Source organism: Primulina eburnea, chromosome 10 (assembly GCF_022965805.1).
Source record: "Primulina eburnea isolate SZY01 chromosome 10, ASM2296580v1, whole genome shotgun sequence".
Lineage (NCBI taxonomy): Eukaryota > Viridiplantae > Streptophyta > Magnoliopsida > Lamiales > Gesneriaceae > Primulina > Primulina eburnea.
The window spans coordinates 8,064,346-8,077,044 of NC_133110.1; the positions used below are offsets into that span (position 1 = coordinate 8,064,346).

The following is a 12,699-nucleotide window of genomic DNA, read 5'->3' on the forward strand; positions in this document are numbered from 1 at the left end:
GGTTTATTTACCGTCGCGAGTTTTTTTTAAAACTAATTTAAATTTTAAATTTTTTTTCAAAAATAATGCAAAAAAAAAAAGTGTTGCAAAATTACGGCAAACCGTGCTTATAAAGCACGGACGCTGCACATGTGGAGCAGCGTCCGTGCTTAGTAAGCACGGATTAGGTCCACGTTGGCTTATTAGCGACGGTTTTACATTCCGTCGCTACTAGCGACGGTTTATTTACCGTCGCTAATCGCGACGGTTTAAAACTCCGTCGCCAAAGCAAAATTTTGCGACGGTTATATAAAACCGTCGCTAAATTACCGAAATAACGAAAAATAATTATTTCATACCGATACCGAAATTTTCAGTACGATATCCTTTTCGGTATACCGATTTTTCGGTAAGTTCCATATTTTTTTCTGTACGATTTTTCGTTATTTCGATATTTTTTCTCAGCCCTAGCTGTGAATAGTAAATGACGACATGCGATTAATGTACGCCGTTAATGTCCACATAATGTTTTTAAAAATATTTTACTATTAACATCACACATAAATGCAAGCTGCAAATATTACTATCCGCGGCGTGCATTTATAGTACTATCTGCAGCTTGTATTTATGTGTGCTGTTAATAACATATGCAATTTTCGCAGCGCACAATAAAGACACGCCACGCCGTTCAATGTATTATCAACAGCGTGCATCTTTATGTGCGCTGTTAATAGTAAAATATTTTTAAAAACATTATGTCTGGACATTAACGGCGTACATTAATCGCACGTCGTCATTTACTATTCACGGCAAGGGTTGGGAAAAAATACCGAAATACCGAAAAATCGTACAGAAAAAAATATCGAACTTACCGAAAAAAATATCGAACTTACCGAAAAAATCGGTATACCGAAAAGGATATCGTACTGAAAATTTCGGTATCGGTATCAGTATGAAATATATTTTTTTCGATATTTCGGTATATACCGAAATAACGAAAAATAATTTTTTATTATTATTATTTTTTTAAATTTAAATCGGTCTACCGAAAATATTTCGGTACACCGAACCGGTACCGGTATAAACTTTTTTCCCATTCGGATGCGGTATGGAAAAATTCCATAATATAGCGACGGTTTTACACAACCGTCGCAAAATTTGAGTTGGCAACGGTTTTGTAACCTGTCGCTAGTAGCGACGGTTATTAAACCGTCGCTAGTTGCGACGGATTTGTAAAACTGCGCTAATAAGCCAACGTGGACTCAATCCGTGCTTACTAAGCACGGACGCTGCTCCACATGTGCAGCGTCCGTGCTTTGTAAGCACGGTTTGCCGTAATTTTGCAACACTTTTTTTTTGCATTATTTTTGAAAAAAAAATTTAAAATTTAAATTAGTTTTAAAAAAAACCCATATACTTATGATAGTAAACAAGTGATAGTTGTTTGGGCTTCTTGTGAATAATAAATTGACTCAAAAGAAAGTTGTTATTTGACATGATAGTAACTATCAGTGTTTGATTGTTGCGCTAGGATATCACTTACAAGTTGATATTTGTCCAAAGATAAAACATTAGTGGAGTGCTCGGTATCCTGTTATGGGGTTTATGTTATTTGAATTTATTGATTATTTTATTTGGATATTTTGGTTGAGCATGTATATTGTGGTTTTATGTTCTCTGTTTAGATTTGATCATGCTAATATTCAGTCCAACATTAATTTTATTCCTACATTAATTGACACAAATTTTAAATCATGGCAAGAGAATTTATTAATAGTTCTCGGAGTCATGGATTTGGACCTTGCGATAAGGGTTGACTCTCCTTTCACCATTATGGATAATACCCCTGATGAAAAGATAGAGTTTGTAAGGTGGAAGAGGTCAAATTGCATGTTCATGATGATCATTAAAAAAACCATTACGGAAACATTCAGGGACACAATGTCTAGTGATATTACTACGACTAAAGATATCCTTAAGGACCTCGAAAAGAGGTTTGCTAAGAGTGAAAGTCTGAAATTGGTAGAGTCTTGGAAATTTTAGTTTCAATTAGGTACAAGGGTAAGGACAACATAAGAAAGTACATCATGGAGATATCTCATCTTGCTTCAAAGTTGAAAGCATTGAAGCTTGACCTCTCTAAGGACTTGTTGTTGCATCTGGTTTTGATATTTGTTCCTCCATAGTTTAATCATTTTAAGGTGAAATATAACTATCAGAAAGAGACTTGGCCCCTGAATGAGCTCATCTCACACTGTGTTCAGGAAGACGACATGATGAATCAAGATAAGAAGGAAACACTCATTATGACTACCTCGATAAATAAGAAAATAAAAAAAATGATAAGGAAGATGAAACAGAAAAATCCTAGTGATTCTCAAAATTCTGGTTGTTTCTTCTATGACATTTATGGACATATGAAGAAACAATGCACCAATTACCACGTCTGACGTGCTAATAGAAGTATGCTCCTAAATATGATTTGTTCCGAGGTTAATTTAACTTCAGCGTCTAGACACCCGTGGTGTATAGATTCTGATGCAATAACTCACATCAGTATGTCTATGTAGAGTTGATTGGGTTGTCGAAAATCAAGTTATGCTGAAAGACTCATCTTCGTTGGTGATGTCAACCATAGGAAAATTTAGATTACTGTTAAAGACTGAAATTTATTTGGATCTTTCTAGAACATTTTTTGTTCCGTCTTTTACACGGAATTTGATTTATATTTCTACATTTGACAATTTCGGTTATTCTTATTCATTTGAAAATGAAATATTCAGTTTGTTTCATGATTCAAAATTGGTCGGTTCCGGTTCTTATTAGGATACGATAATATTTATTATTTGGATGTTATTGATTCATTTAATGAATCCCTGCAAATAAGTATAGACACTAAAATGAAAATAACCATCGGGAATTCATTTATGTTTGACACAAGAGAGCGGGTCATATCTATGAAAAGAAAATAAGGATTGTATTTGACGAAATTCTCGAGCCTTTAGATTATACATATTTTAATAATTGTGTTAATTTTATAAAAAGAAAACAAACCAATAAAATGAGATTTGAAGCCAATGGAAGTTCATGCATACATACTAATATTTGTAGATCATTCTTTTCGGCTTTTTTGAATGGTCAATAGTATTTTATAACGTTCAAAGAAGATGTTTCAAAATATGGTTTCATTTATCTCATTTATGAAAAAACATAATCATTGAATATGTTAAAAAAATATAAAGTTGAAGTTGAAAATCAACTTGGCTTAAAGATTAAAAGCGTCATATCTGACTTTGGTCGTGAATACTATGGTAGATATAACAGTTTAGGTTAACAACGTTCATGACCTTTTCCTAGATTCCTCTTGCGGTATCGTCCCACAGTATACTATCTTGGGTTTGTCGACTATGAATGTTGTTGCTGAAAGAAGAAACATAACACATAAGGATATGGTGGAGAAACACTAAAGACCACAAAACATAGCAACAGGGTTCCAACTAAAGCAGCGAATAAAACCCATTATGAACTTTGGACTTGCAAAAATCCTAGGCTCAAACAATTGCACATTTGGGAATGTCCAGCTAAGGCAAGAATTTATAAGCTAATGAAAAAAATTGACTCAACGACAGTCAGTTGTTATTTTATTGGATACTCTGAAAGATCTATGGGATATATATCATATGATCCCACAAGTAAATCGATTTTTGAGTTAGGAAATTCTCTGTTCTTTAAGCATGTTGAGTTTGCGAGGGGGGAGATATAGTTAAGTGATATTGTATTTGAAGATGAATGTGTAAAATATTCTAATAGGTGTCTTGGACATTGATCATGATAATATTCCTCACTTTGACTAAGACAATAAAACAAGATACTATCGGAGATCGTCTCATTCTAGATTAACAAACTCAAGCACATCCAAAACCTAAATAATTAAGAAGATCCACTAGAGAGCGAAGAAATGCAATGTCAAATGATTACGTTGTAGTTCATAAAAACCATGTGGAGGACATTGGAATGATGATGTATGATCATATCAACTTCCGTCAAGCCATTAAATGTTCTAACTCTCAAAAGTATATAGATGTCATATGAATCAAGAGATTAAGTATATGAAGGACAATGACATATGAGATCTTGTCTCATTTCCTAAAAGTGCGAAACACATTGATTTTACATGGATATTTAAAACCAAGATAGATTTGAAAGGCAATGTGAAAAGATATAAGGCTCATCTTGTCACTAAAGGCTTTACACATAAAAAAAATACATTAATTATTAAAGAGGCTTTCTTGAAAGACACTTTAAGGATTATAATAGTTTTGGTGGAGCATTTCGATTTTTAATTACATCATATGGATGTAAAGACTGCGCTTCTCAATGATGACATTGAGGAATCGATTTATATGGTGCAGCCAGAAAATTTTGTGTCCAAAGACAAAAAAAACTCAAGAAATTCGTCTATGGGCTCAAGTATATATCTCGATAATGGTATTTTAAATTTCATCAGGTGATTATCTCGTTTGGTTTTGAGATAAATTTGATCGACGATTGTGTGCATCATAAGTTCAATGAGAGTAAGCATATTTTTTTTGTTTTATATGTTGATAACATCATACTCACTAACAACGATATAGAGCCGTTGCATGACACTAAGAAATTTCTAGCTAAGAATTTTGAGATGAAAGATTTTGGTGATGCATCTTTTGTACTTAGTATCTAGATATATCGGGATCGTTCCCGAGGTATTCTTGGATTATCATAGAAAAACTATATCGAGAAAGTTCACAAGCGATATGGGTAGCAAAACTATAAACCAACGAATACTCATGTGACTAAGTGATACAAATTTAGTCTCAAACAGTGTCCTAAGAATGATTTTGAGGAAAATGAAATGTAGAAGATCTTGATGCATCTACAGTAGGGAGTCTGATGTATGCTCATGTTTATACACATCTAGATATATCGTACGTTACATGAATGTTGGGAAAATATCTAAGTAATCCACGAGTTGAACATTGGAAAACAGTCAAAAGAGTTTTATGGTACCTACAGAGAACAAAAGATTACATGCTCATATATCGGAGGTCGTATCATCTTGAGGTCATTGGGTAGGGATGGCAATGGGGCTGGGTGGTGGCGGATTTGTCATCCCCATCCCCGTACTCGAATTTCATCCCCATCCCCGTCCCCGATTTTTCGGGTTCGGGGAATCCCCAAACCCGAAACTTTGGGGATCAACTTCCCATCCCCGTCCCCATCCATATTTCAAAAATATTAATATGGCAAAACGATGACGGATTCGGAGATTTTTTCAAACCAAAACTTATTATTATATATTATTATAGTGATAATATTAATATTAATAATAATAATATTATTAATATTTTAAAAAATAATATTATTATTATATTATTGATACTAATTATACTATTATTTATTATTGATATTATTTTTGGGGCGGGTTTGGGGATGAGGATAGTAATCTCATATCCGCCTCGAACTACATCGAAGATTTAAAAAAATCCTCGAATCCGAAACCAAAACCGAAAAAATCGAGGATCCCCATCCTCGTTTCGGGTTTTCTCCGTGGGGCCCCAAACCTGTGGGGAAAGTTGTAATCCCTATCATTGGGTATATGGCTCTGATTTTATGATAACAAGATAGTATGAAATCTACGTCGAGCTGCATCTCTCCTCGAGAGAGGTGTCATTTCCTGGAAGAGTACTAAACAGTCTTTTATAGTCTATTTCATTATGTCAGCTGAGTTTGTATCATGTTATGAGACATTCAGTTATGGGATATGGCAAAATTATGTTACGAAACTGCGCATTGTTGATGGCCTTGACAATAATTCAGCAGTCATATATTCTAATACCAACAGGAGCTCGACAAAGTCAAAACATATTGACATCAAGTTTCTAGTTGATAAACAAAGAATCCAGAGTGTCAAGTTGTCTATTGAGCATATTGGTACAAACTTCGTGGTTCCAGATGCGCTTATTAAGAGGCTATCACCCAAACAATTTCATGAGCACATTGGTCGTATGGATGTTATGTCAATTGAGGATATTGGGTTTTAGTGGGAAATTATTATTTTAAATGATTTTCAATTGTAGACATTTCATTTACAGTTATGTAAATTTATTTTATGCATAAATAAATTTCAAGTTAAGCTACACTCTTATTATAGTTTAAACTTTAATCTCAATGAAGTTGAAGTCTTGAAGACGACCAATTGAAAATAGGCATGTTGTGATCACATTACATGGAATTTCCATGCTACTCATCCACTTCATAATTCATGTCACTCAGTTGTGTTAGCATATGTGAACATTTATTGGTTGAGTTACCTTACGTGTACCGGAGACTGCTTTGATTCTATATGGATATGATTAATGGACGGGATTAGTTATAGATACATTTCGGTAATGACAACATTTTTTAGCTCATAAGGTTATTTCACAATACATAATTATAAAGTTATACATATAGCTCGAGTAGGAGACTGTTGGTCAATTTCATTTCTATGTGAATTATTATGTGATGTGTTGTCTGTTAATGTGAAGTCTAAAACTTAAAGTGATCGGTTAAGGTTTTGGTTAATGAGATTCAATATATCTAATAGATTGTGGGCTTGTAATGTGTAGAGATAAAAATATGATTTTTGTTTTTATGATGAACTAAAATAGAAATATCAAAAGATAATAATCGACATTATCTATATAATGATCATGGTCAACGTTATCACGTTTCCTATTCTCTGCCTTCAATATAGAAAATAGTTCCGAAAAGAAAGCTAAATGATTTCTTCAAAGAACGTGTAGATCTCAAAGATCAAGTCTCTTTCTAAAGAATTAAGAACTATAGCTTCAGATACACCTTCACATTAGTTTTCATTTGAATTCTTAATGATTTGACATAATAAATTTTGTGGTTATGTAGATTTTCCCAACGTTAGATACATGGCTGACCAGCACGTTTCACGTTTCCTATTCTGTAGGCAGCATCGGCCCAAGCAGTGTCGGTGACAACTCCCGTTGCTTTCATAATCTGAGCACTTCATGGGAATATTACATACAGTCTAGGAATATATTATAGCAGCACGATCAAAGCAAGTGCCTTGTTTTTGTGATTAGCTCGACGATTTCTCGCCGCATGCATGATAAACCGATTGACAAACTGCAATGTGTAGAGTTAACACACCGTAAAACATAGAAATTATTACTGAATAGCATAGTGTTTAAAGCCAAAAAATGAAGCGAAACGTGAGTTCATCTTCTTCTGCCATTTAAGAACAATGCAACTAAACTCACCGAACATGAAAGGTAAAGAGTTGGTCCTAGAAAAATTACCTGAGGAAGAGGAAGTGTCGTGATAAGATCAATGAAGAAATTGGATTGAATATATCTCAACAATCTGCAAATTTTCCGTCATCAATATTTGCACAATCCGGCTACCGGGATCGAGCAAAAGCTTTTGCAATGGTTTATGATCAAACCTGAGAGTATCCATAACTTTTAATATTGCTTTAGAATTGAAGTGCGTGGGTGAGAATTTGTAGCCCGTGGGTGACTTTTCTTGCCATGGCATAAAGCTTCTTTGTTTCTTCACACTATCAGAATAGAACCTAAAGTATTTTAGAGAGAAATTAGCAATCCCATTGTCTAAAACACGAACCCACAACCTCAGATGATCAGGCATTTTACGTCGCTTCTCCCTTCCGGGATATGTGATCAAACAAACATATACCTTATTTTTTGTTATTTTAAGTTTAACTTTAATATCTACGAAAAATGCTTGCTTTATCATTTTAGCAACCCCAGAAACACTACGAGTCACACATCTCACAAGCTTCTAGTTCTTCGTCTCCATTCTGATGAAGCATGCAAACTTAATCTCTCTCTTCAAATGGAAATCTGATACAAATACACACACACACACACACACACGTACGAAACAGAATGACCCTTTGATCATGAATTAAATTAACAAAATTCTTGATGCACACCAACATGTGCGGAAACCCGAATAAAAAATTAAAAAGACTTGAATGAAGAGATCTTACTTCCAGCCTCGTGGTGATGCCGATACGGGGAAGTTTGCTGACAGATTCAGAACGGTCAGCTGTTGGGATTCTTTTTACTAAGATTTTTCAACATCCGTCATCGGTCAAAGAAGTGACACACGCCAATTAAAACAAGCAATATAATAAGAGAATGGCACTTTGGTACCTCAACTTAGAAGGTGTAATTAATTTGGTCCTTCATGTTTCGACAGTTGTAATATTTTTGCTGCACAATACTACCAAATCTTCGACACATTTGGTGCGTCCCAACCATTGGCCTAAACCGTTGAATGCTTCAAGATTGACATTGTAGTAGAGGGTACACAAACCTGAAAATCACGATAGATAATCGAGCACGTGTTTCATTAATATCCTAATCGGACGAATTCTCTCATATTCAAGTATCTCGTAACAATCCAATAAATCTGTTTCTGTAACAAAAAAAGAAGAGTATTAAATCAAGACTACAGTTAGACTTCATCTCTACGAGTTCGCTCCACACCCAATATTTATGAAACACGACAATTGTATTTCAAGATAAAACGATTTATGCTTTTGATAATAGCATTTCAAATTACAAAACAGGATGATCAAATTCTATATGTTTTTGAACTATCTGTATAAAGATGATTTTATTTGTATTTGTCGCGATCTTTATACTGCAAATTTCAAGTCTTGCCAATCCTTTCTTTGAAAAAAAAGAGAAAAAAGTCCCTGTCACACTTAGTTAAATCACATCTTCCGTTGATTATTTCATAATGAAAGAAAAAAAAACTCGATTTATTTGTCAAGAAATTCATTAAATTTTCAGATCGTAGGGCTTAGACTTCTATCCACTTCCATGTATATCAATTGAATTTTACTGATAGCAACAACCATTTGAGCACATCTATATGCATACAACAGGGTAGTTTTCGTTGAAACATTTCCTAGTTTAAAAAAAAGTTGGAAAAAACAAAATACTCTTGCTCAAGTAAATTTTGAAAAAAGAACTCATAAAGAAGATCAATGGGAAATGTAAGAATCAACTTATATATTCTTCGTATGATCGAACAAAGCAATTATAACAAAAGATCTAACATTAGTGTCCTATGGTGGGGTTGTCTACTTATCTATTTCATCATGAAAAGACCTGTGTAGTTATATGTTTCACTTCTGTACATAGCTGCACCATTTCTCTCAAGCTCTTGTGATATATCAGGTTTCGTTTCCAATCGATTACCACTTCAAAAACTCGCATGCTTTACATCGACGAGCAATTTCAAGGCGACCCTTCGAATGAGAACCCATTTTCTTGATACTTTGGTAAGTGATTTGCAGATAGGCCTTGAAGCAATTTTATGACTTCAAACGTATCATCAAGATAGTATTTTGCCATGCTTGGTTTCTGACCAACTGTGCAAGCGAAAACTTCTGCAGAATCCAGCAACGAATGGTCCGTGACCGAACTTGCAATGGCCTCGAACATGTCCTCGTCTGATCTGTCATCACCAATGCACAATACGAAATCGGCTGGCTTTCTTTTATTTGCCATGGTTTCCATTAGATTCTTGACCACAACACCTTTGCTTACGCCCTGAGACACAGATGAATGAAGAAATGAGATTAAAGTATGAATACAATTATTGTATTACCCTGGTAAAGTGTTTCTGTAACATGTACTAGTTTTCCGATCAAGAAATTAATCGAAATATAGATGTTACGGTCAGACATCGTCCTATGTACCTGTGGTTTCACCTCAACTATTTGTTGGCCACTGCTTACGACCACGGGGTCGTTGGCAAGCACACTTTCTAAGTGATCCAGAAGCTCCTTCGCCTGCCAAGAGCCAAAGTCAGGGTCCGCTTCTTGATAATGCCAAACTAAAGCACTCTCCTTCTGCTCTACAGATGAACCGTCGGTAGCTTCTGTGTAATGTTCCATCACCGGCAAGGCAATTCTTTTCCAGTCCAATTCAACTGCTAGCCCGCAAGATTCCCATGCCGAATTTTTCATCCACCTAGCAGGATACCCAAAAATTTAATTTACCACAATGTAAAAATAATTAACCCAAAATAAGCAAGTGTAATAAAAGATGATGACAATACCTGGTGAAGTAACCGTGCTCAGCAGATAGTCCGAGTCTCTCACATTGAGAGAACCACTTCCCAAGTGAATCCGTGCCTCTGCCACTGACAATAAACACGACATTTTTGGGATCATTACACAAACTATTCAAGACTGAAATAACTTCAGAGGTTGGAGATTTGTCTACTCGATCTGGGGGCATCATGGTTCCATCATAATCAAGAAGGATAAGCCGGCTATTCGAATTGTTATAAGCAGAAACGATATGCTCCACTGAAAGCTTCCTAAAATTCGGACCTAAAGCAACAACTCGTGAATTCAAGCCGAATCCAATGCCCCAACACCTCTTTGTGTAATGATCGGAACAAGCTCGTTCAAGATCCTGATTGAAACTTCTAGCCCAATATGCAACATCGTGAGATTCAACATACTTGTAATGTTTCTCATGGCGCATTTCTTTCTCAGAATCGGTCATCGTGATTCCCAAAACAATAGCATCGGCCACACTGTTGATGTCCCAAGGATTGACCCGAATCGCACCGCTAAGGGATGGAGAACATCCAATGAATTCGGACACAATAATGACACTTTTTCTTGGTGCGTCAGAATCCTCAAGTCCAAGAACCTTATCTAACTCAGGGCCACCTTGCCTAGATACTGTATACTTATATGGTACCAAATTCATTCCATCCCTAACCGCATTAACCACAACACATTCAGAAATCGCAAAATATGCCACTTTTTCTTGAAAAGAAATAGGTCCATTCAAACAAACAATTGGCTGATAGCCCGGTTTGCCGTATTTTTTATTGATCTCACCAGCAACTTTATCGATCTCGCATTGAAGTTCTTGAATATCCTTTCCCTGACTCCTCGGTGGGTTCATGATCTGAATCAAAATGACACTTCCCCGATACATAGGATTCTCATCCAAAAGCAATCCCAACGCCATAAACTTCAAACTAATTCCTTTGAACATGTCCATATCATCCACACCTAACAACACAATTTTCCCACCATATTTTATCTTCAATTCCTTAACCTTTTTTGCAGTTTCTTGCAATGACATGATAGATTTAATCTGCCCCATATGAATCCCAACAGGAAGGATCTTAATGCTAACAGTTCTCCCATAATAATCCAATCCAATATACCCCCTCTTGGATTGATAATCCAGTCCAAGCATCCTGCTACAACATGACAAGAAATGTCTCGCATAATCAAAAGTATGGAATCCAATAAGATCACAATTCAAAAGGGCCCTCAAAATCTCCTCCCTAACTGGTAAAGTCCGAAAAATTTCCGAAGAAGGAAACGGGATATGAAGGAAGAATCCAAGTTTCACCCTATGATGCCTCTTCCTCAAGAAAGTAGGCAGAAGCATGAGATGATAATCATGAACCCAAACACAATCCTCATCTGGATTGATAACTTCCATTACTTTATCAGCAAAAATCTTGTTTGCTGTTACATATCCCTGCCACATAGCCTTGTCAAATCTGACCCCATGATTAGGTGTCAAAGGCAACATATAGTGAAACAAAGGCCACAAATAATGCTTGCAAAAACCATGATAATACTTATTAATCAGATCAACTGATAAAAAAGTAGGCACACATTTGAACTTGTCAAACAAGAATTGTGCCACCTCTTCTTGTTCTGATGAATCAATCTCCACTCCCAAACACCCAACAAACACAACCTCCACATTAGGGGGAAACCCATCTTTTAATTGCAAAACTAGGGCATCTTCATCCCAATCAAAGCACCATTTTTTGCCTTCCACTGGATCCTTGAAACACTTCAATGGCAGCTGATTGTAGACAATTATCCTCCTTTCTTGATTCACAGATGAAACAAGGTCAGACATTTCTGAGCCATCACCCATACCATTTTCTCCATCTTCAAAATCTGAGATGATCCCGGGTACTGATATAACTCTCGGGATACGAGTCCGATCACTGGAATAGTCATCCAGGTTCAAAAGATTGAAGTAAGATCTTGACAACATAATGAAAAACAGACCCAAAAAAAACCCAAAAATATTGGATCAACTTGGATGAAAAGAACGGAAAACAGTTTAATGTGCAATGAAAGTAAGAATTTTTCGACGCTTTCCAAGAGGGCTGGTGAAATATTTATCGTATCGTATGTGTTTCGCAGAATTCAATGTAATTCACTTCATTTAGCGTATATGTCACATATAAATTCCATTGAATAGAAGGAAAAAGGGCTGCAATAATAGCTTGAAATCTTTGAAAATTATTATGGACATATTGTTCACAAGGAAGGTGGTATGCTGCACCAGTAAAGATAAGAACGAAGGACCGACTTACCATATAGGACTTTCTTTCTTTTTTTCTTTTTTTGTTTCTTAAAAAAAATTCCATATGTTAATTAATTAATTAATTTATTATTTATTTAGACCACATACATCCACATATCTAATCATGATAAACAAATAATATCTCGTATATCTGAATTGATACAATAAATGAATATTTGATCAATGATAATGTGTTCGATTCTGCTAACTAAAATCTTTTCTGATGAGCATGCTGTATAGAACTTGTACACTTTGATTTATC

General features: G+C 35.3%; 1 pseudogene; it reads right to left on the reverse strand.

Annotated features, from left to right (window-relative positions):
- Window positions 1-9,052: 9,052 nt before the first annotated feature.
- Window positions 9,053-12,451, reverse strand: LOC140803018 (probable alpha,alpha-trehalose-phosphate synthase [UDP-forming] 11; annotated as a pseudogene).
- Window positions 12,452-12,699: the final 248 nt, after the last annotated feature.